We start from the raw sequence: 23485 nt of genomic DNA, 5'->3' as shown, positions 1-23485 counted from the left end.
CGCATCACTTCAACATATCAAAATAAGTATGGGCAGGTCCTGGTTGGGCGGTTCACACAGCTAAAAATTACGATTGGGAAGACCGGGAGTGTGCGTGTCATCATGTCACCCAAGCCCTATCCGTTGATGGTGACTTAATTCGTGTCTATCCCAAGTCGTTGTTGTGGTAGACTTTGACGTGGCTAGCGGAACCGAACTTCGAATTGAAGATCTGGTCACATGGCATACAATCAAGCTGGCCAGCCGAGTTTACCGTGTAATTGTAGGAAGGTTTCCGTTGAGTTTTCCGTATTTGGCGTCTTGGACTAAGATTTTCGAGGACTATATCACGCGCTATTCCAGGTTCAGACACACTCATCCCAACTATCAGTTGGCATGTTGAAAGCCACATGGTTGCGCTTGAGTACGTCTTTGTACCGCAGGTATTGTCCACCTTGTTTACAGTTCCTTCTACGTAGACACCTCGAAATAGAAAACCTTTCTGTCATCCATTCGCATGACGTGACCGCACTATCGTAGGTCATGTTTTATGATGAGAGCTTCTATTCCGAATATAATACGCCAGAACGACGTAATACTTCTGTTATTAGAAAACCATCTTGCCGCTTTATGCGTAGGATGGACCTTAGACATTTAAAGTGTTACGTATCAAGTACGCCGCTGAGACTTTGTACACTAAAGTTTTAAGTTTTCTAAAGGCTGCCACCGCACCTGTTATCCGGGCTGGCAACTCCGATGACTTTGGAGTCATTTCATATTTGAGAACCCAAATATTTTAATTTTGAAACTTCCTCCAGCTCAGCGCCCTTTAAAGCAACATTGGAAGAAGCTACATCCCCGGAGCATCCTCTGGATGGTTATTTTAAAAGGGTTTTGCACAAAACTATAAATATTCTGGTGTGTGACTTAATTGAATCGGCCATTCCTCGGCAAGTTTGGTTAACTGACGCATAGATGTGAGACGTGAAAGATTAAAAATGATCTTAGCCTTAATTTCAATTTAGCTATAAATAACAATTCCACAGAGTATCCCACTTATGCGTGATACAGAAGCGATATATAAAGAAAATAGACTAGGAACCATGGCTCCATGTGTTATGACATAGCCTTGTTTCGCGCCGTAGGTAACGACGAATAGCTCTGAAAAGTTACTTCTAAATCAAACTGTCGTCATCATGTCGTCATGATATTGTCGTATCAGGATAAGTCATAACTTTTCAGGACAATCTGTTTTCTTTAGAGCAATCCACAAGCCGCGTGAAGCCTCACGCAGCACATAACAAAGGCCAATGTTGTTCAAGCCTTTTGGCCTGAATCTGTTTAATTACAAAACCGTACCCCCATATCTCTGTCCGGGCAAAATCATCATTGGGTTTCCGGAAGTACCTTTTCTGCATCACGGGATAGAATAACGTTAAGGCTAAAATTTAATATCGATCGCCATCGACTCGCAAAGAGGAAGAAGGCTAAAATCATTCCAGCAGCTGACTCCCATATCTTCAGGATGAGTTTGTATAACCAGTTTGTGTAGGCATAATATATTATACAGTTCAGATGGTATTTTTGATGTGTTGTATTCGTCATCCTTCTTAGCGCGGTAAGAAGTTCTTCAAAGGTCGGGGGTGCCGCTAGATCTTAAGCGAAACCCCCGACCTTGTTGTAACAAACTCGACCGATATGTTGTAACAAACAAGTCACTGGTATTACTATTGGGATTTAAGACATCGTTAAAATGTGTCCAAAGCGCTGCTAATAAGTCTTTCTGATCAGTGAGGCGTTGGGTCTTTTCCTTGTTGTAACTCTCTTCAAAAGTTTGTGGCCGAAAACAGTCTTGAAGCTGTCGAAAATCTACCGGAACTGGATTGATAGGAATCAGCATAGAGCTGAATTTCACAAGCTTATTCCACCTGGCATTTGTTTTTGAGACATATGGTGACAGAAAAGCCCGCCTGTAGTTCCCCACGAGCTGATTTTTACGTTAGAACCATCGCACCAATCTTAGTTTTACGGTCTGGTTTACCAACCAATAACTTCGGTAGAGCAGAGCACAGCTATAAAAATGCTCGGCAAAGGAACACGATCTATTTATTATTATTATCATCTATATTATCTCATTGACAGATGTGTCTGCTGCGATGTCCGACGTATCTCGGCTTTAAAAGCATGATCGAGTTCTGTTATTGTTTGTCAACTTCGACGGTATCTTATGGCCAGCTCGAAGTGGAGTTCTTAGGCGCAAATGTAACAGAAATTTTGATCAAACAAGTCACTGATCTATCCACCCCTGGCCGCCTCTTAATATGAGAGCAATCAGTACTTCACTGCATAGTACCGCGTACCATCTAGTAGGACCCAGTGCTTGGAACTTGCATCCAGCCACGTGGTCTTAATTTTTTCAGTAAATCGGAAACAGGAAACAGGTTGTGATAGTGAGATTAAACTCAGCACAGAGTATAAGCATATTAAGACTTTTTCAAAGCTATTTGTTTCTTTTATTGCCCGCATTCAGTTGGTGACAGTCATCTGTCATCCGCCATCATACGTGGTTTGCCATATACTTCAAAAGTCGAATTAAGCATGTGTGACAATCTTTATGGTTAAATTCTAGATCCTGTTTCTTATTGAAATCGATTTACTCATTATATCCGCCGTGATTTTTCCTAATATTGTAAGATACAAATATCTGTAAATGCCTTGCCCGACTAAAATCTCTCGCAGGAAAAACGGCTTAAGGACCGACTTTATTTCCGATCTTACTAATATTTGGATTTCATACAATTGAAATTAGTAGCGGATGGTCACTTAAGATATTTTCCTTCCCTGTCATATAACCTTTTATGGAGGTTAAACTGATTTGCCTCTAGTCTTCTTTTTTTAAGAAGTCGTTTAACTCATTTAGCTTTAGTCAAACTAATAAGTGAGAGGTCTCTTAAAGCATTTTGCTTTTAGCCAATATTTGGCTCTAGTGGATATCAACCGTTTTTCCTTCAACTGTAATTTAGTTCAATTGAGACATTTTGTATTAAGCGACTTCTAAAATCTATAACTGATGTGTTTTTCGAACCAAATAAATACAGAATTGTGCAACGTTCAATTTAAAGTAATTCTTAGCATTTTGAAAACTTTTGATTCAGTAGTTTTTTTTATATGATTTTTTTTCGAAAAAATAAAACTTTAAATGGCTCTCCTGTAAAGTTCACAAAATGTCGCTTAAACCCATTTGCCTTTCAACCCTCGACAATCTTTTAAAAACGTAATATTTTATTATCTGTGGCAAAGCTAGATCGATGTTGCAATAATTAACGATAGATGGCGCAACTTTAAGCGAGCTTCTTACACATAATTATAGATGGCGTTAATAAAAACGAGAACGTTCAACCCCTCAACAAGCTCCATACTCGACGTAGTTCCGACGTAAATCCGCTAGAGTAACCACTAAATTTAAAAATATAAAAATCTCCATTAAATGCCAATATTTTTGATTAACTTTTGGTTGGAGTATAACTTTTAAATTATAAAACATAATTTTAGTGCCTATTTATCGATTATTGGCTTTTAAAGAAACTTTAATTACAAATCGGTACTATTAGCGTCATCTATTGAAATTTTTTTGAACAATGTTTCCTAATGTTCGCGATGAGAACCCATGGTTTATATACAACTATAAACTTGCATTTTAAAGTGACGTCGCTGAAATGTGTGTTTTTCGCAAGCGGTAGTGAGGAGAATTGAATTTTGAAGTCGGGTTGCTGAAGGAAGTGTAAATATAAGGGAGAAGTTTGCATGCCTTTTTGTGGATTCTAAGTGAGTATATTGTGAATTCATTTGGATATTTATTAACGAGAGAAGTTAGCAAGAGAAATGTTATTGAAGTTTTGTAACACAATTTGGTATTTAATAGAAAAAAACTCTTTATACGGTTCAAATGATTTAAAGCATTATACAAGGTTTAAGGTCCAATTTGCTATAGTTTATGTTCTGGTTTCAAATTTTACTGGGTTATTGCAAAAATGATCTAAGTGACATTGTAAATATACGTCCTTAGCGGACTTGATTTGATTATATTTTTATAGCGTTTTAGTCAAAAATTTAAAACACCCTTCCAAAATTTTATTTTGACCAATAACCCGAAAGAACAGCACACGTCAAACGTATTGAATATGAGCAAGATGCCTATTTTATTCGACTGCGTTATTCATTCATTTTAAACTTAACAGTTTTCAATCATTCATCCCTTTCCTTTTCGGCGGATAAGAAAATGATAGGTATAACTTAAAATAAAATTAGGAGATGTCTACAGGAATCGGGGCCAGTGTCTAATTAAAATTATACGTATTGGAGTAGAATAAACCATAAAATTCTACACTCACAGTCATCAACATGCTCAAAATAATAAGCATCGTAATATAACTTTATATCACAGATAGGTAAGTAATCTACTTAAATAATTTGGTCTACCAGAGCAATAAGGTGTCGAAACTAAAGTTTCTCAAACGACTTAGGGGATAAACGACCGAGGGAACAAGCTAATACACCGTCTAGACTTGTTAAAGGTGCGGGCCCACCGTAAAAATGTATGTGGTTGTGTCCATTGTAACCCACTGAGAGGTAACGCATGAATTGTCATTGATACATGCGTGGCTTGCTCGAACAAGCGGTTACATAGCTCAACGCTATCTACGTTTCCACTGTAGTACACGAATATGACCCACGGCTATGTAAATGCCTCCTTCAATAAAGTCCGCGTCCGTGGATTGTAGGGCTAATGTGTGTGGCCCTGCCGTGCGCCGTGTCACGCCATACATAGTCGTGCGTAGGTCTTCATGTAAACGTAGGCCCACCAAAACAAATGAACACACGTAGCTAAAATGTGCCGCGTGCCCGAGCACAGCATGCGCCGCGATGGGACCACGCCTTAATGTATCAGTGGTGAGGGTTTGCGGAACATTCGGATCCTTCTGCGACAGCCATTACTCTCAACGACAAATGACCGAACACATTCGTCCGTTAATGGCTTCCGTGCCGCCATCTTGTGAGCAAAATGTCGAGCGATGATCATAATGCATACGAGTGGTATAACGGTAATAGTGTCCTTAAAGAGTGTCTACTTCCTTTGCGTTAGATATGGATCTAAGTATGTAGTAAAAATGTGTGGTTGTAACAGAACGCACCACAATAATCGTCGCGGATGCAGCCATCTATATTAGTTTCAATAAACTTTAATGTACATCAATGATGTCTTCAAATATTTGACTAAAAGTTAGTACTTAACAGTTAACTAAAAGGGTTGGCTATGGGGTGAAATCTTTTTTTTTCGACATTTATTTATTATTTTCGTCTTTTTGAATTTATATTTTTATTATTATAATATTCTTTTATTTTTAGACTTTAGACAGGGAAAAACCATAATTGGAACTTAGAGAAACATGTAGGCTTTGTTTCACCTTTAGGCTTCATAATTTCATAGACCTACAAACAATTGGAATTAAGTGGTCTCTGCTTGCCTGGTGGGGGGAAGGCGTGAGTTTGTGTATGTATGTATGTATCTACAAACCAATATGGAAGTGATAATGATATTCTAGTGATTATACCATTATGTATGTCTGTGCCCAGCAGTGGGACGTATATAGGCTGTTTATGTATAAACATAAACAGCCTATATACGTCATACCGTCGTATATGGTATACATAAGTATACCATTATGAAACTACTTATTTCTTAATTTGAATCTAATGTTTTCTATAAGCCAACTATTTTTATTAACTTATAAATTTAACGCCATCTATTAGGGAATAGTTTTGTATAAGTGCGTCTACTCGTACATAGATGGAGTGGGAAAAGGACTGACATTTGTGAAAAGCAGGACTTCAATTCTAGGCAGCTTGATAGCTAGAAGTCATTGTAGTACCATAGCTTGCCAATAGATGGAGCTGTACGATATCAATAAAAATAATCAACCAGGGGATTATTAATGAAACATACTATTTTTCTCCAAAACTGCTTTATTTACTATTGATGTTCATAATTAACAATGTACCTTTGATGTGAGAAACAGTAGTGTGCTCGTAGGCTTAAATCTTTCATCTTACTAAATCTGTCCGTCATTCACATTTGTTTTCCCATAATTTTCTTTAATATTCTGCAACAGATTCCAGGTTTGGAGTAGATATCTGTCCCTCCTGGATCTTTGGACGATTCTGAAAGTAATTAATAACTGAAATTAGGGGTAAATTTTATGTAAGAGCATAATCACTGTCTAGTACCTACTAAGACGATGACTTGCATTTACTTATTGTTTCTACAGGTATTATTTATGATTCACAGGACTCTAATAAACTAATAAAAACATGTAAATACAATAGGAGTAGGATTCATTATTATTCTCAAAAGATTATGAAGGGAGATCAAATCTCATCATGAAAGCCAGTTTTAACCGAAACCGTTTTGCTAATAACTTTATATTTTATTTATCAGTCCAGAAACTATTGGTTGATTTCATGTCTGGTAGGTATGTAATTTACTAATTATTATATTACTCATCAATAAAACAAGGTTGTTAGTGATTGAGCATGTGTAGGAATCTAAGGAATATTTGAAAAATTTCATCTGTTAATATCTCATTAAATCCTAAACAGATTCAAATAATTCTTGTAGTCCTGATAAGAACTATCTCTCCACACATGGAGTTAAGTAATAAAATTTTGCTTGATTGCTGTTTGATAGTTGAAATTATCATAAGAAAAATTGGAACAAATGGTTGAAACAGTGACTTTTTGCACTACGAATTTCTCTATAAAATACTTAACGAATACAAAAGGTATTTATTAATTTCTTACCTGGTGAGTGAATATTTTATAGGATACATTATAATCATCGTCAAGAAGTCTTCAATCTTACTAATTATTGTAGCTAAAACCCGTACGTTGCGTCTTATTTTATCTTCCTTCCATTATGATTCCCACTATTCTGTAGTCGTATTAAACACGATCTGAAAGGTTTCATAATTATAGTTAACACAAAAAGTACACTAATTGTCCAAACAATACAAACCACACTACTTGATTCAAGTGTTTTGTTTAACTGTGAGAACGAATGAAGGATATGTTCAGTTTACGTCACAGGAATACATAGATTATAAAAAGGTATACGAAATTTTAGAGTTTGTTAATTAGGATTCGAGATAGGGATGTTATTTTGAAAGAATATGTACGAATTTATGGAATAAAATTATTTAAAATACAAAAATAGACATTAGGATAGTTTGAATTTTCGCGGGAGTAGCAAGCACCAAAAGGGTGTCGATGTAAAAATATATGAATGAAGGGTTTTGAGCTGGTATATTTTACAAAATTGAAAATAATAGCTATATTACGTAGTATTTCTTGTTGAAATTTATTTATAAAGCATACGAAGTTCGTACCTATCGTTTAAAATATTATTCTAATTTTTAGAACTGTAATTCGTGAAAATTGAAAAAATCATGGAAAAAAAAAGTAAAACTAAAATAATGCCAAGTGTGAATCGCATTATTTTGAGGGGTTCCGTGCCTACAATTGAAAGAACATTTAGTGAACAAAAACTTGAACGTGAGTTGATCGTGAATTTTATATTGCTAGTATGTTGTCGTTGTTAATGACAAGTCAAAACATGCATTGGTGGATCGGGTTTGTAGAGTGGGGGATCTTTTTAAATATTTGATTTATTGTGTTTCTTTGAATTTGTAGTTGTGATGGCAATGGAGATGCATTGTTTTTGAAAGTTTCAGCTACCTAATTGTCACGGTTTAAGAGATATAGAGGAATTTAGGTATTATTCATGGTTTTTGTCTCCAAAAACGGAACCGTTTTTGGATTGTTGACAAGGTGTTGTATTGTACGCGTTTTAGACCCTAAAATAGAACAATCCAGAAGTCACGCCACTTTTCGCGTACACAGAGAAACAGCCAATAAGGTTGAGGAGCTTGGTTTGTGTAGATTATGTAAATTACAGATGTGTGCGAGAAACGTCAGGCAAATGGTCGAGCGAGTGTTTGGTTTTTTAGAAATTCTACAAAATTGGATATATTTTTTATCTAAAATTCTGCAGTTCTGATTTGATAAATTAAATAGAATTTGATTAAATAAATAACATCATTAGTATTATAGTCTACTTAAGAATAAAAATAAAATTAAATGAATATTTTTATGTCAATAAGAAGTATGAGATTTTCAATAAATACCTCGATTGTCAATGTCGGGTAAATGTCATTTGGATGTTTTTGAGGCGCGAGTGGTAGCAATATCGCAATTGCCTGAGAGATGGGACGGAGCATAACGGGTATAAAAGGGGTTTTGCACGATTTTTTGGGGAACTTCGCTCGGAGCAAGAACAGCAGGAGGTGCTGCCGGTTTTAGAAAATTCAAGTCGGACTAGAGTTTCTGTAAGTCGGTAGGGATCCGTTCTGCTGGATTACCAGCTGTCGCGACTTTTGAGAGCTCCGTAGCTCAGGATTACAGTGCGCGATTATTATTTTGTCAATTTATGTAAATTTGCTCTTTAATCAGCTATTCGAACCTTCCATGGTGTAGCTGATCGTCTACCGCGCTAGAATAGGGATTAGAATTAGTTTCCGTGCGTAGATTACGTGAAATATGTAGGTTTTGTCCGACAAAAGTCCGCGGAGTGCGCTGTAGGGACCTTGTTAGGTTTTAAAATAGGAAGTGTGGTGTACTAATTACCTTTTTCTTACAGGCATCGTTGGAAACAGGTCAGAGATCATCAGATCTCAGACGACAGGTACAATTTTACGCTAAAGATAGGGCCCGATAGGAGTAGGATGTGTCAAAAGTGTGTAGGGAAGCTTGCGAACGTAGGGATCATGTGCTGCTTGTGATTGTTTACCTTTGTTTGTGTTTTGTTATTATTTATGTTATTTTATGTAGTTTATGTATGTTTATCTATTTAACATTTTGACTGACACTTTACTGACGCGTAGGGAATGACTGCTTGCGATATATTCTGACTGGATTTTATTATCTTATTGGTTATGTTTGGGCTGTGTGTCAATGTTTACAATGAAAATTGTACATATTGTCACATAGACTGAAAAAAAATGTTCTTCTTGTAGTTCTGTGTGTTGCGATTCACATTTCGAGGTAATATAATTATTGCCTGGAGATGGGGAGAACAGTATACAGAATGAGGTATCCTTGTTTTAGAGGTATCCTCATGGATTTAGATTTTTACTTTATATTGCGAACCTAGACTGTTGGTCCAGGTTGGATTGTAATCTTGCTGTGTTTTATTGTAGTTAGAATTCCCCTGAGGATTCTATTCGAAAACCAATCTGAAGTTACACAGGGTGAACCTTTATGGTTTACGGCCTGCTACCTCACTGTGTCAATGTAGAATAATTGTAGGAACAGTTGTTGTTACCACTGTAACATGGTTCTGGATTGTTCTATAGTGGTGCTTTGGGAGATACAGCTATCTACAGGAGTGGGGCGGTGAGATATTATTATCCATGACCTTCTTTCTGATATTGGGACAGGATGACCATCCGCCAATATGAGATGAAGCTAGATAATCAGTATCGAGCCAGCGCTGCGACTTGGATAGTCAGGTTGGATTGCCTCCTCCTGATGAGCGGTTGTGCGTGGCGATGCTTTCGAGTATGAAGACTCTAGCCGATGCCATATAATCAGTATTGTATGGTATGGGTCAACTTTGTCCTCTTGTGTTATAATGTAAATTTATTATGACCCACTCTGGACCTATCAGTTTATTGTGGCTTATTAAGCCATGTAAATAATACAATTAATTACTAATTTGAATTGAATTATAAAAGTCTGGATACCATGAGATGAAGGTAATGGTATTGATAATGGCTTTTGAATAAACTTATATACTCTGAATCTTGTGTTGTTATTTCACCTATGTGACTTAACATGACTTCTTATATACTTACTTACTTGTATTGTCCGGGCCTGCCTGGCTTGATTACACTGATATACAAACCAATTCAACACAATTTATTTGTGTTATTTTACTATTCTTCTACCTGATAACACCTTAATGTCACTGCTGCTAGTTTGTGACATACCTAACTTTACAACCTATACCTTGTCCAGGGGTTTACCTGGCCTAATTTCACTATGCAACTTGTTTGCTTACTAATATGCAATATTATCGCAATAATGCATTTATGCATAACAATTACATCCAGTTTGACTGCATATATTCTTGTGATTCATGGTTGGTGTCATATTCATGACCATCCATCTCACACTCATACTTATTCCTATGGCTGGTGTTATTGCAATGCCGCTGAAGCCATAGTAGGGACGTTAGGGACATTTTTGCTTAGTATACTCGGGGTCAATCCAGTTCGGTAGTCTCTGCTTCTGTTGATCCTCTTGCACTGTGGTGTATTGGGGGGAGGACAGCGATGAGTAGCTGCGTATTGCCTTCGGTTGCTAAGTCGCTCATTCGTTTTGTTAGGGACCTTTTGCTTAGTATATTTGGGGTCAATCCAGTTCGGTAGTCACTGCTTCTGTTGATCCTCTTGCACTGTGGTGTATTGGGGGGAGGACAGTGATGAGTAGCTGCATATTGGCTTCCGGTTGCTAAGTCGCTCACATACTTACCTTTTTGCGCCATGGCTATGGTGCTAACTATGCATCACAATGAGTTGTGTTGTTAGATTGGATGTAAATCTGTCTAACTTAAATAATTTTATTACATATGTGAAATTGGTGTTGGGAAGCTCTTCCCTTTACCTACCAACTATTTACCTAATGCTCCTGATATGTCACATATTTTATGTGCTTATCATTCCATAAAAAACCTATATGTTTCTTTCGGAGAGGGGCCTAAATCAGGGTAGGGCCTCATTCGCCGGTGAGCGTGGTCGGGGCTCGAAACGGCACCCTATACTATTACATTGTTGTTATGGGATTCAAATCCTTTTCCTGTGTTCCTAGATCTTTTACAATAATAAAACTTAATTCCTAATCATATTTTAAATAACTAACTAATTTCTTACCTTCTTGTAAGTCTCTCTTGTTTAATTATAAGCTTTAATCAGTGTTATTAAGTTTAGGTTTGCTTGGCGTTGATTTGACTGTTTTTAAACTATAAATACTTATAATATCTCATACCCCATTGCCCTATTACTTAGATATTTACTTGACTTTCTCATATACCATAGTGACATAATTATAACCTATTTGTATTGTTATTAAGTATATATGTAGTATATTAAGTTAGTATTATTCTTTATTTACATGCCCTCAATAACATGCATTCATATCTGACTCAGCTACCTTCATATAAAAGAATTTGAGTTACTACAAAACACAACATAAGGTCCTACCTTTATACTAGACGATCACAACAATAATAATGGCCATTTTAATCACTTAATTTGACTATAACCCAGGGTCGAATCCTGGTCGTTTAGTCATTGGATTGAGTGTGTGGGGTTATTTAAGTAATATATGTAAGGGGGGGGTCGTTACAATTTGGTGCCGTGACCAGGATTATGAGGTCTCAAATGCTGGGAAAAGATTGGATGTCTTGGGGGCGTGAAATTTGATATGTACGTGTATATAACTAGGGGTTTATAAAGATGTGAAATGTTTATGTATGTGTAATCTAAGGGAGACATAAAGATGTGTATGTATGGTTAAAATAAAGTGGGGGCGTGAAAATTTACATGTATGTATGTAAAACTATGGCTTATAAATGTGTGAAGTGTTTATGTATGTATTAATGTAACCTAGGAAAGGCGTAAAGCTATGTATGTACATCAATAATGATGTGGAGGCGTAAAGTTATGTATGTACCTCAAGAATTATGTGGAGAGTAAAGTTATGTATGTATCTCAAGAATTATATGGGGGCGTAAAGCTATGTATGTACTTAGAGAATTATGTGGGGGCGTGAAGCTATGTATGTATCTTAAATGTCCAGCAGGGGCATTCTATTTTTGTGAATAGTAAGGGTTTGAGACTAACCTACCAACCCTGATATCATAAGGGGTGAAGTTTATGTTAAAACGGTTCAATCTTATGGTTTACCTATCAATTATTATAAATAAGAGTCTGGTTATCATCAACATTCTAATATTAATTCATATTATAATAAGTACAGTTGTCATATTCTGCTTGTTTTATTTATTATTATTTCACTTTAATTTCACTGTGTATGTCCATGTCACTTTTGTTTTATCACACTGTGCATGCTTATATTGTTCTATGTGTCACTTTCAGTATCCTCTTACTGTGGCCAAGACACCTTTAGCCTAACCACGGTCACATGAGTCTGTGTGATTGGCAGTAAGAAAATCCTTCCTACACCTTCTCCTTTCCACTATCCGCCTGTTGCCTTAGGTCTCATGGTGCAGGTATCCCGCCCTATGTATCTATTTATATATTTTCTGTGTAGGTATGGCTAGGGCTAGGGCTGTAGGACGATAGGCATTTTGACTTGCTAGCATTGTAGGGTTTCGTTCTTGCATAGTTAGGCAGGGCTATATTATCATTCCGAAGCTGTAGGTTATGTAGAAACATGCGCGTAACTGAAAACAAAACAAAATAGCATTGTAAGCGTGTTGTGAACAAGATGCAAGTGGAGGTTTTTCAATGTAATAACGTATTATTTTAAGTAACCAAACTTTTATAATTACCTTGTGTCATCTTTTATATGTTTTTACTAGGTAGAATCTTCTTATTTACAATGATTTCTTTAATAATCACGACGAAATAATCGTAATACAACGGATGGATCTCTCCAGTTGTCAATCTGACATTAAATTTGTTTGTTTTTGGTTTGTGTAAGTACGTAGACAAGGATCATCTTACATACAGCCTTGTTTTAAGTTCATAGTTTGACAAAGGCAAACATTTTTTTTTTATTAAATAAGCGTGTTTATTTAGTATTTTTATAGATACAATTTATCTAAGGCTATAGAATGTAATTTGTTACGTTTTGATGTAGGTTTATCTTACTTTTATAAAAAATAATTAAGAAAATCGATCGATCTAAACTAAAATCGATTTTAATCGGTTCGTGTATAGATGCTTTATTTTGCCTGCCATCTGGTGACGAGTAAGAGTATTAGTTTGACATTTTATTAGATAGACTTCGCATAGAGTCTCATATCGACGGACAAATTATTAGTTTCGCTGTTCACCGTTAGAGTGCGTTGATATGCATTATTTAATTGTTTTTTTTTTTAGCGTATTTTTTATATATTAGGGATTAAAAATTAGATATGGATTTTAATTGTTTTTATTTGCTTGTTTTTGTATGTTTAGTTTATTAGTGTAAAAGTGTTGTTGATCGCGGTTGTGATACGCGGGTAATTTAAATAGGGTTACTATTGACCACGGTAGGTAATTTAGCTAGGGTTAGTGTTGTTCAAGGTTATTTAATCAGGTCAATAATCGGAAGGGTCAATAACCGGAAGGGTCAATAATCAAAAAGGGTCACTGGTAGAGAGGGTATTGATACGGAGTCATTGATACCGAGTCAAGGACATGAGGTCATTGATCGGGGTCATTGATCGGTTTATTGGTCAAGGTCATTGATGCCGGGTCATTGACATGGGGTCATTAGTCGAGGTCATTGATAGAGGTCAGGGATAAGTGGTCGTTGACCGGATTATAGGTTAGGTTATTGACTTGACCTACTTCCATTAGTTCCAATGTTCTCTCATAGATGGCGCTAGTAGTTTTGAAATCTATCTTTATATTTAGATTTAATTGAATTTGATAGATTTCATTTAAATAATTTTAAATAGTTTACTTTTGTTTTGTTTATTACTCAATTATTGAGTAATTATTTATTTATTTTTGTTTTGTTATATATTCTTTTTATTGTTATTATGGGAATTGTTATAAGAGATATTTATTAAATTTATCTTTAAAATAATTATATTCAATAAGGATTTAATTACTAAAATAATTAGTATATTATTATTAATTAATGGTTATTTAATAATATTATTGATGTATAATTTAATGGTTTTTATATAAAAATATTTTGACATCACGCTCGTGTCGAGTAAGCAGTAGTATATATTATTATTTATTTTTTTATCATTTATTTAGGGAAGCAATTAAAAAATTTTTAGTATACCTGTATACTTACATGACTGTACTGGTATATCATTATGGTTACAGTATTTTTGAATAAAGTATTATAGTGTATTTATTTCATTTTATTGCTATTATATTAGTATTTATTTACTCTTGAGGGGAGTTGACGGTCATTCCTGGGGGGGAATTTAGATAAATTGTCATTGTATATAAGATTGAATAAAGGTTTAATAAGATGTTCTTTGGAAATCTTATTATAGTAATATAAAGCTTTGCTTTATTTATCTAAGGCTAGCTTATTGTGGTGTTTCTTTTATTTTTATAAATTATCACTACGATAAACTACGTAATAATTTAGGGGGCGATTGTAACAGAACGCACCACAATAATCGTCGCGGATGCAGCCATCTATATTAGTTTCAATAAACTTTAATGTACATCAATGATGTCTTCAAATATTTGACTAAAAGTTAGTACTTAACAGTTAACTAAAAGGGTTGGCTATGGGGTGAAATCTTTTTTTTTCGACATTTATTTATTATTTTCGTCTTTTTGAATTTATATTTTTATTATTATAATATTCTTTTATTTTTAGACTTTAGACAGGGAAAAACCATAATTGGAACTTAGAGAAACATGTAGGCTTTGTTTCACCTTTAGGCTTCATAATTTCATAGACCTACAAACAATTGGAATTAAGTGGTCTCTGCTTGCCTGGTGGGGGGAAGGCGTGAGTTTGTGTATGTATGTATGTATCTACAAACCAATATGGAAGTGATAATGATATTCTAGTGATTATACCATTATGTATGTCTGTGCCCAGCAGTGGGACGTATATAGGCTGTTTATGTATAAACATAAACAGCCTATATACGTCATACCGTCGTATATGGTATACATAAGTATACCATTATGAAACTACTTATTTCTTAATTTGAATCTAATGTTTTCTATAAGCCAACTATTTTTATTAACTTATAAATTTAACGCCATCTATTAGGGAATAGTTTTGTATAAGTGCGTCTACTCGTACATAGATGGAGTGGGAAAAGGACTGACATTTGTGAAAAGCAGGACTTCAATTCTAGGCAGCTTGATAGCTAGAAGTCATTGTAGTACCATAGCTTGCCAATAGATGGAGCTGTACGATATCAATAAAAATAATCAACCAGGGGATTATTAATGAAACATACTATTTTTCTCCAAAACTGCTTTATTTACTATTGATGTTCATAATTAACAATGTACCTTTGATGTGAGAAACAGTAGTGTGCTCGTAGGCTTAAATCTTTCATCTTACTAAATCTGTCCGTCATTCACATTTGTTTTCCCATAATTTTCTTTAATATTCTGCAACAGATTCCAGGTTTGGAGTAGATATCTGTCCCTCCTGGATCTTTGGACGATTCTGAAAGTAATTAATAACTGAAATTAGGGGTAAATTTTATGTAAGAGCATAATCACTGTCTAGTACCTACTAAGACGATGACTTGCATTTACTTATTGTTTCTACAGGTATTATTTATGATTCACAGGACTCTAATAAACTAATAAAAACATGTAAATACAATAGGAGTAGGATTCATTATTATTCTCAAAAGATTATGAAGGGAGATCAAATCTCATCATGAAAGCCAGTTTTAACCGAAACCGTTTTGCTAATAACTTTATATTTTATTTATCAGTCCAGAAACTATTGGTTGATTTCATGTCTGGTAGGTATGTAATTTACTAATTATTATATTACTCATCAATAAAACAAGGTTGTTAGTGATTGAGCATGTGTAGGAATCTAAGGAATATTTGAAAAATTTCATCTGTTAATATCTCATTAAATCCTAAACAGATTCAAATAATTCTTGTAGTCCTGATAAGAACTATCTCTCCACACATGGAGTTAAGTAATAAAATTTTGCTTGATTGCTGTTTGATAGTTGAAATTATCATAAGAAAAATTGGAACAAATGGTTGAAACAGTGACTTTTTGCACTACGAATTTCTCTATAAAATACTTAACGAATACAAAAGGTATTTATTAATTTCTTACCTGGTGAGTGAATATTTTATAGGATACATTATAATCATCGTCAAGAAGTCTTCAATCTTACTAATTATTGTAGCTAAAACCCGTACGTTGCGTCTTATTTTATCTTCCTTCCATTATGATTCCCACTATTCTGTAGTCGTATTAAACACGATCTGAAAGGTTTCACAATTATAGTTAACACAAAAAGTACACTAATTGTCCAAACAATACAAACCACACTACTTGATTCAAGTGTTTTGTTTAACTGTGAGAACGAATGAAGGATATGTTCAGTTTACGTCACAGGAATACATAGATTATAAAAAGGTATACGAAATTTTAGAGTTTGTTAATTAGGATTCGAGATAGGGATGTTATTTTGAAAGAATATGTACGAATTTATGGAATAAAATTATTTAAAATACAAAAATAGACATTAGGATAGTTTGAATTTTCGCGGGAGTAGCAAGCACCAAAAGGGTGTCGATGTAAAAATATATGAATGAAGGGTTTTGAGCTGGTATATTTTACAAAATTGAAAATAATAGCTATATTACGTAGTATTTCTTGTTGAAATTGATTTATAAAGCATACGAAGTTCGTACCTATCGTTTAAAATATTATTCTAATTTTTAGAACTGTAATTCGTGAAAATTGAAAAAATCATGGAAAAAAAAAGTAAAACTAAAATAATGCCAAGTGTGAATCGCATTATTTTGAGGGGTTCCGTGCCTACAATTGAAAGAACATTTAGTGAACAAAAACTTGAACGTGAGTTGATCGTGAATTTTATATTGCTAGTATGTTGTCGTTGTTAATGACAAGTCAAAACATGCATTGGTGGATCGGGTTTGTAGAGTGGGGGATCTTTTTAAATATTTGATTTATTGTGTTTCTTTGAATTTGTAGTTGTGATGGCAATGGAGATGCATTGTTTTTGAAAGTTTCAGCTACCTAATTGTCACGGTTTAAGAGATATAGAGGAATTTAGGTATTATTCATGGTTTTTGTCTCCAAAAACGGAACCGTTTTTGGATTGTTGACAAGGTGTTGTATTGTACGCGTTTTAGACCCTAAAATAGAACAATCCAGAAGTCACGCCACTTTTCGCGTACACAGAGAAACAGCCAATAAGGTTGAGGAGCTTGGTTTGTGTAGATTATGTAAATTACAGATGTGTGCGAGAAACGTCAGGCAAATGGTCGAGCGAGTGTTTGGTTTTTTAGAAATTCTACAAAATTGGATATATTTTTTATCTAAAATTCTGCAGTTCTGATTTGATAAATTAAATAGAATTTGATTAAATAAATAACATCATTAGTATTATAGTCTACTTAAGAATAAAAATAAAATTAAATGAATATTTTTATGTCAATAAGAAGTATGAGATTTTCAATAAATACCTCGATTGTCAATGTCGGGTAAATGTCATTTGGATGTTTTTGAGGCGCGAGTGGTAGCAATATCGCAATTGCCTGAGAGATGGGACGGAGCATAACGGGTATAAAAGGGGTTTTGCACGATTTTTTGGGGAACTTCGCTCGGAGCAAGAACAGCAGGAGGTGCTGCCGGTTTTAGAAAATTCAAGTCGGACTAGAGTTTCTGTAAGTCGGTAGGGATCCGTTCTGCTGGATTACCAGCTGTCGCGACTTTTGAGAGCTCCGTAGCTCAGGATTACAGTGCGCGATTATTATTTTGTCAATTTATGTAAATTTGCTCTTTAATCAGCTATTCGAACCTTCCATGGTGTAGCTGATCGTCTACCGCGCTAGAATAGGGATTAGAATTAGTTTCCGTGCGTAGATTACGTGAAATATGTAGGTTTTGTCCGACAAAAGTCCGCGGAGTGCGCTGTAGGGACCTTGTTAGGTTTTAAAATAGGAAGTGTGGTGTACTAATTACCTTTTTCTTACAGGCATCGTTGGAAACAGGTCAGAGATCATCAGATCTCAGACGACAGGTACAATTTTACGCTAAAGATAGGGCCCGATAGGAGTAGGATGTGTCAAAAGTGTGTAGGGAAGCTTGCGAACGTAGGGATCATGTGCTGCTTGTGATTGTTTACCTTTGTTTGTGTTTTGTTATTATTTATGTTATTTTATGTAGTTTATGTATGTTTATCTATTTAACATTTTGACTGACACTTTACTGACGCGTAGGGAATGACTGCTTGCGATATATTCTGACTGGATTTTATTATCTTATTGGTTATGTTTGGGCTGTGTGTCAATGTTTACAATGAAAATTGTACATATTGTCACATAGACTGAAAAAAAATGTTCTTCTTGTAGTTCTGTGTGTTGCGATTCACATTTCGAGGTAATATAATTATTGCCTGGAGATGGGGAGAACAGTATACAGAATGAGGTATCCTTGTTTTAGAGGTATCCTCATGGATTTAGATTTTTACTTTATATTGCGAACCTAGACTGTTGGTCCAGGTTGGATTGTAATCTTGCTGTGTTTTATTGTAGTTAGAATTCCCCTGAGGATTCTATTCGAAAACCAATCTGAAGTTACACAGGGTGAACCTTTATGGTTTACGGCCTGCTACCTCACTGTGTCAATGTAGAATAATTGTAGGAACAGTTGTTGTTACCACTGTAACATGGTTCTGGATTGTTCTATAGTGGTGCTTTGGGAGATACAGCTATCTACAGGAGTGGGGCGGTGAGATATTATTATCCATGACCTTCTTTCTGATATTGGGACAGGATGACCATCCGCCAATATGAGATGAAGCTAGATAATCAGTATCGAGCCAGCGCTGCGACTTGGATAGTCAGGTTGGATTGCCTCCTCCTGATGAGCGGTTGTGCGTGGCGATGCTTTCGAGTATGAAGACTCTAGCCGATGCCATATAATCAGTATTGTATGGTATGGGTCAACTTTGTCCTCTTGTGTTATAATGTAAATTTATTATGACCCACTCTGGACCTATCAGTTTATTGTGGCTTATTAAGCCATGTAAATAATACAATTAATTACTAATTTGAATTGAATTATAAAAGTCTGGATACCATGAGATGAAGGTAATGGTATTGATAATGGCTTTTGAATAAACTTATATACTCTGAATCTTGTGTTGTTATTTCACCTATGTGACTTAACATGACTTCTTATATACTTACTTACTTGTATTGTCCGGGCCTGCCTGGCTTGATTACACTGATATACAAACCAATTCAACACAATTTATTTGTGTTATTTTACTATTCTTCTACCTGATAACACCTTAATGTCACTGCTGCTAGTTTGTGACATACCTAACTTTACAACCTATACCTTGTCCAGGGGTTTACCTGGCCTAATTTCACTATGCAACTTGTTTGCTTACTAATATGCAATATTATCGCAATAATGCATTTATGCATAACAATTACATCCAGTTTGACTGCATATATTCTTGTGATTCATGGTTGGTGTCATATTCATGACCATCCATCTCACACTCATACTTATTCCTATGGCTGGTGTTATTGCAATGCCGCTGAAGCCATAGTAGGGACGTTAGGGACATTTTTGCTTAGTATACTCGGGGTCAATCCAGTTCGGTAGTCTCTGCTTCTGTTGATCCTCTTGCACTGTGGTGTATTGGGGGGAGGACAGCGATGAGTAGCTGCGTATTGCCTTCGGTTGCTAAGTCGCTCATTCGTTTTGTTAGGGACCTTTTGCTTAGTATATTTGGGGTCAATCCAGTTCGGTAGTCACTGCTTCTGTTGATCCTCTTGCACTGTGGTGTATTGGGGGGAGGACAGTGATGAGTAGCTGCATATTGGCTTCCGGTTGCTAAGTCGCTCACATACTTACCTTTTTGCGCCATGGCTATGGTGCTAACTATGCATCACAATGAGTTGTGTTGTTAGATTGGATGTAAATCTGTCTAACTTAAATAATTTTATTACATATGTGAAATTGGTGTTGGGAAGCTCTTCCCTTTACCTACCAACTATTTACCTAATGCTCCTGATATGTCACATATTTTATGTGCTTATCATTCCATAAAAAACCTATATGTTTCTTTCGGAGAGGGGCCTAAATCAGGGTAGGGCCTCATTCGCCGGTGAGCGTGGTCGGGGCTCGAAACGGCACCCTATACTATTACATTGTTGTTATGGGATTCAAATCCTTTTCCTGTGTTCCTAGATCTTTTACAATAATAAAACTTAATTCCTAATCATATTTTAAATAACTAACTAATTTCTTACCTTCTTGTAAGTCTCTCTTGTTTAATTATAAGCTTTAATCAGTGTTATTAAGTTTAGGTTTGCTTGGCGTTGATTTGACTGTTTTTAAACTATAAATACTTATAATATCTCATACCCCATTGCCCTATTACTTAGATATTTACTTGACTTTCTCATATACCATAGTGACATAATTATAACCTATTTGTATTGTTATTAAGTATATATGTAGTATATTAAGTTAGTATTATTCTTTATTTACATGCCCTCAATAACATGCATTCATATCTGACTCAGCTACCTTCATATAAAAGAATTTGAGTTACTACAAAACACAACATAAGGTCCTACCTTTATACTAGACGATCACAACAATAATAATGGCCATTTTAATCACTTAATTTGACTATAACCCAGGGTCGAATCCTGGTCGTTTAGTCATTGGATTGAGTGTGTGGGGTTATTTAAGTAATATATGTAAGGGGGGGGTCGTTACATGGTGTAAATAAGAATCATTCTTGTTAGTAAAAATGCATATTGTATGCGTGCTCTGGTAACACAATATTATTTTTTGTCACATTATTATTAATAAAATACAACACAACATAAACTTTTTCTAGTCCATGCTACTCGATGTTCAGTTTGACTATAACACCACCACTAATTAATTCACAATACTAACAATTTAAAGCTCACAAAATGAATCAAAATTATTGTTAACAATTTAATTGAAAACATTTCTGTTTAAACCGAAATGACATAGAAAATAACATTTGAAAAATGACATAGAAGCCATTTCGCCAACTGTCATTAGTGGTGAAAAAGCGGTTAAATTAATTAACGACTAACAAGCAAATGCTAATTAATTATATAGGGGTAAAACCCGGATATATATGGTTGGGCTTTACTTTATTAATTAGTGAAAGTTCTATGTGATCATTTCTAAAAGGGTTGTAGTTCCGTCTTTTCAAAAAGGTCCCTTTTATAACCCTGTCGTCTTTTATAAAAGCCACGTTCAAAACTTTCGCTTGCACGCAAACAGAAATTAACAGTTTCGCTCCAAAACGGGAACAAAGTTTCATTAAAATAGGATTAACTACTCGTATCTAGTTCTTGTGTTGGGAGAGATAATGTGACGCTTACAAATGGTTATTTTAAACTGAAACATTATACAGAATTGGAGAGAGTAATAGTGTTTGTGAAATAAATATAAACGCGAAATAGACACAAATATTCATAATAACATGACATCAAAAGAGCCAGATTCCAACGGGACACATCACATCTTAATTTTAATTCCATACGCAATACCTATATAATTTATGTTGATTTGACATTAACTTTTTTAAAACAAATATACACACGCGATTATTTCTTCTCATTTATAGTTGAAAAAATATAAACCTGCCTAAAACGTCCAAGACCATGTCTCAAGGCGCTTTTAAAAGGACTCCATTTCATATTGTTTTTCTTTTTCCATCTTACCTATCGGATAACAGGGTATCAAGGTATGCAAAATTCGACATCTAGTGTCTATTAGGCTGTAAGATGAAGGTATTATTTGCACTGAAAATATATTTTTTAAACTGAGTGACAACAATTCGAGCCACACGTGGCTCTAACAAAGGCTTCTTTTTACATTTTATTGGATAGACAGACATTGGTACTGTTGTTATTATAGAATTTTGCCGATATTCCAAGTGTATTCCCAGTAAAATTTTTCAAACGCCGACGTTTGATAAATGATGTGTAGGATCGTAACACTTGTTTGTGTCGATAAAAAATAGCCATGACAGATATCGGCTGGTGTTAATACAAACTATGACGTTGTTAAATATGCCTTTGCCTAGGGCTACGTTCATAAGTAGATACTTATATTCTGCGACAGTAACCACACTAACGGAGTTCTAACTAGGGAATGCAATCCTGATCTCGCGGAATCTCGATCTCGCGAGATCTATTCTAAATTTTTGGGATCAATCCCGAAGCATAATAATATGACGAGATCAATTCGAGATTAACGGGATTGGGCGAATTTCCTTGAATTATACTTTTGGTTTTGATTATGCTGATTTCCAAAGAAAAGTTAATTATTTAGTTAGTACCTAATATTGAAAAATAAAGGTTTTTGTTTTCTTTATAAAAATATTTTAATTAACCTCACTATCACAAACAAGTAGTTTTCATAGTTTCCAGCCGTATAACTTTTTTTTGTGAACTAGTCGAGATCCTGAACATTTCGGGATCTCGCGGGATTGATGTTTCGAATACCGCGAGATCTCTAATATGCGATCTCAAGTCGGGATTGCATTCCCTAGTTTTAACATGGAGGTAAATTTTTTTTTTACTTGTTTATCTATTTGCCTCAATTGGCTTTCAATATTTTTAGGTAAATTACCAGTCCCTTTTTCATAGATATTTCAGAGATAACATTATAATCTTATTAAATATATCTTATTGTTTTTAATACAAGGAATTTGCGTAAGTTGCAGGCTTCGCTACGTTTGATGAAACTATGTTTAAATAATCCTTTTGAATAACGATTATCATTATAAACATACGAGAGCTAAATATGGCGAAGAAGAAATCCTGGAAGCTTATCCATAAAATACTTCCTATATGTTCCGCTTACGTGCAAATATTGTTCCTTACTGGAGGTAAAACAAAAGTTAGATAAAATATTATAAGGAACTTTGTAGAATAGCGTTGAGAAGTAAGCAATTTTTCTGCTACCTAAATACAGCAGACTAAGTATGAGTTCGGCGGGAACTTTTTTATGTATTATTAATCAGAACGACCAGTTAAATACAATTATTGATTATATTTCAACAAGATAACATTTTACAATCGTCTCAATTCGCGGTAAGAATGAGATCTGTCAAAGTACGTAAGCTAGCGTTGTGACGTTTATGAGTATAGTGAAGTATCAGCTGATCAGTCGATATTGGGTCGAGCGATTCTTTTCTATCCAACAGTATAAAGTGCTGTATTGGTAACTATCTTATGAAGCATTGTTTTCTAAGCAACGGTAAAGTATTGCAGCTATCCCATAAAGAAATACTTGTTATAATATTATGCTGTCGATGACTGATGCTGGACGTATTAGCTGACAACGGTCTTGCAGCTGAGATTCATAAACGTGCTAGAGGTTTCTCCATAACAGGACTCCAAGGTCTCTAGCGCAGTAAACA

General features: G+C 35.0%; 1 protein-coding gene and 3 long non-coding RNA genes across 5 annotated transcripts in view; 1 reads left to right on the top strand and 3 right to left on the bottom strand.

Moving 5' to 3' along the window:
- Nucleotides 1–6044: 6044 nt before the first annotated feature.
- On the bottom strand, nt 6045–10001 carry LOC126371129 (uncharacterized). Its single transcript, XR_007566962.1, has 3 exons — nt 9948–10001; nt 6838–6989; nt 6045–6198 (listed from the first exon to the last, which is right to left on the bottom strand). It is a non-coding gene; the product is annotated as an uncharacterized LOC126371129 (long non-coding RNA).
- LOC126371108 (circadian clock-controlled protein daywake-like) overlaps nt 7439–23485 on the top strand; it is a 208192-nt gene continuing 192145 nt past the window's right edge. Inside the window, exon 1 of one of the 2 annotated variants that reach the window (XM_050016320.1) lies at nt 7439–8776. The gene's annotated coding sequence lies outside the window, so the exon portion shown is untranslated. Of the gene's footprint in view, nt 8777–16555; nt 18068–23485 lie in introns of those variants that run through there. The other variant, XM_050016319.1, reaches the window with a different exon arrangement.
- On the bottom strand, nt 12088–12802 carry LOC126371125 (uncharacterized). Its single transcript, XR_007566958.1, has 2 exons — nt 12668–12802; nt 12088–12559 (listed from the first exon to the last, which is right to left on the bottom strand). It is a non-coding gene; the product is annotated as an uncharacterized LOC126371125 (long non-coding RNA).
- LOC126371128 (uncharacterized) lies at nt 15336–19292 on the bottom strand. Its single transcript, XR_007566961.1, has 3 exons — nt 19239–19292; nt 16129–16280; nt 15336–15489 (listed from the first exon to the last, which is right to left on the bottom strand). It is a non-coding gene; the product is annotated as an uncharacterized LOC126371128 (long non-coding RNA).

This window comes from Pectinophora gossypiella, chromosome 12 (assembly GCF_024362695.1).
Source record: "Pectinophora gossypiella chromosome 12, ilPecGoss1.1, whole genome shotgun sequence".
Taxonomy (NCBI): domain Eukaryota; kingdom Metazoa; phylum Arthropoda; class Insecta; order Lepidoptera; family Gelechiidae; genus Pectinophora; species Pectinophora gossypiella.
This window is presented reverse-complemented; position numbering and strand designations above follow the sequence as displayed.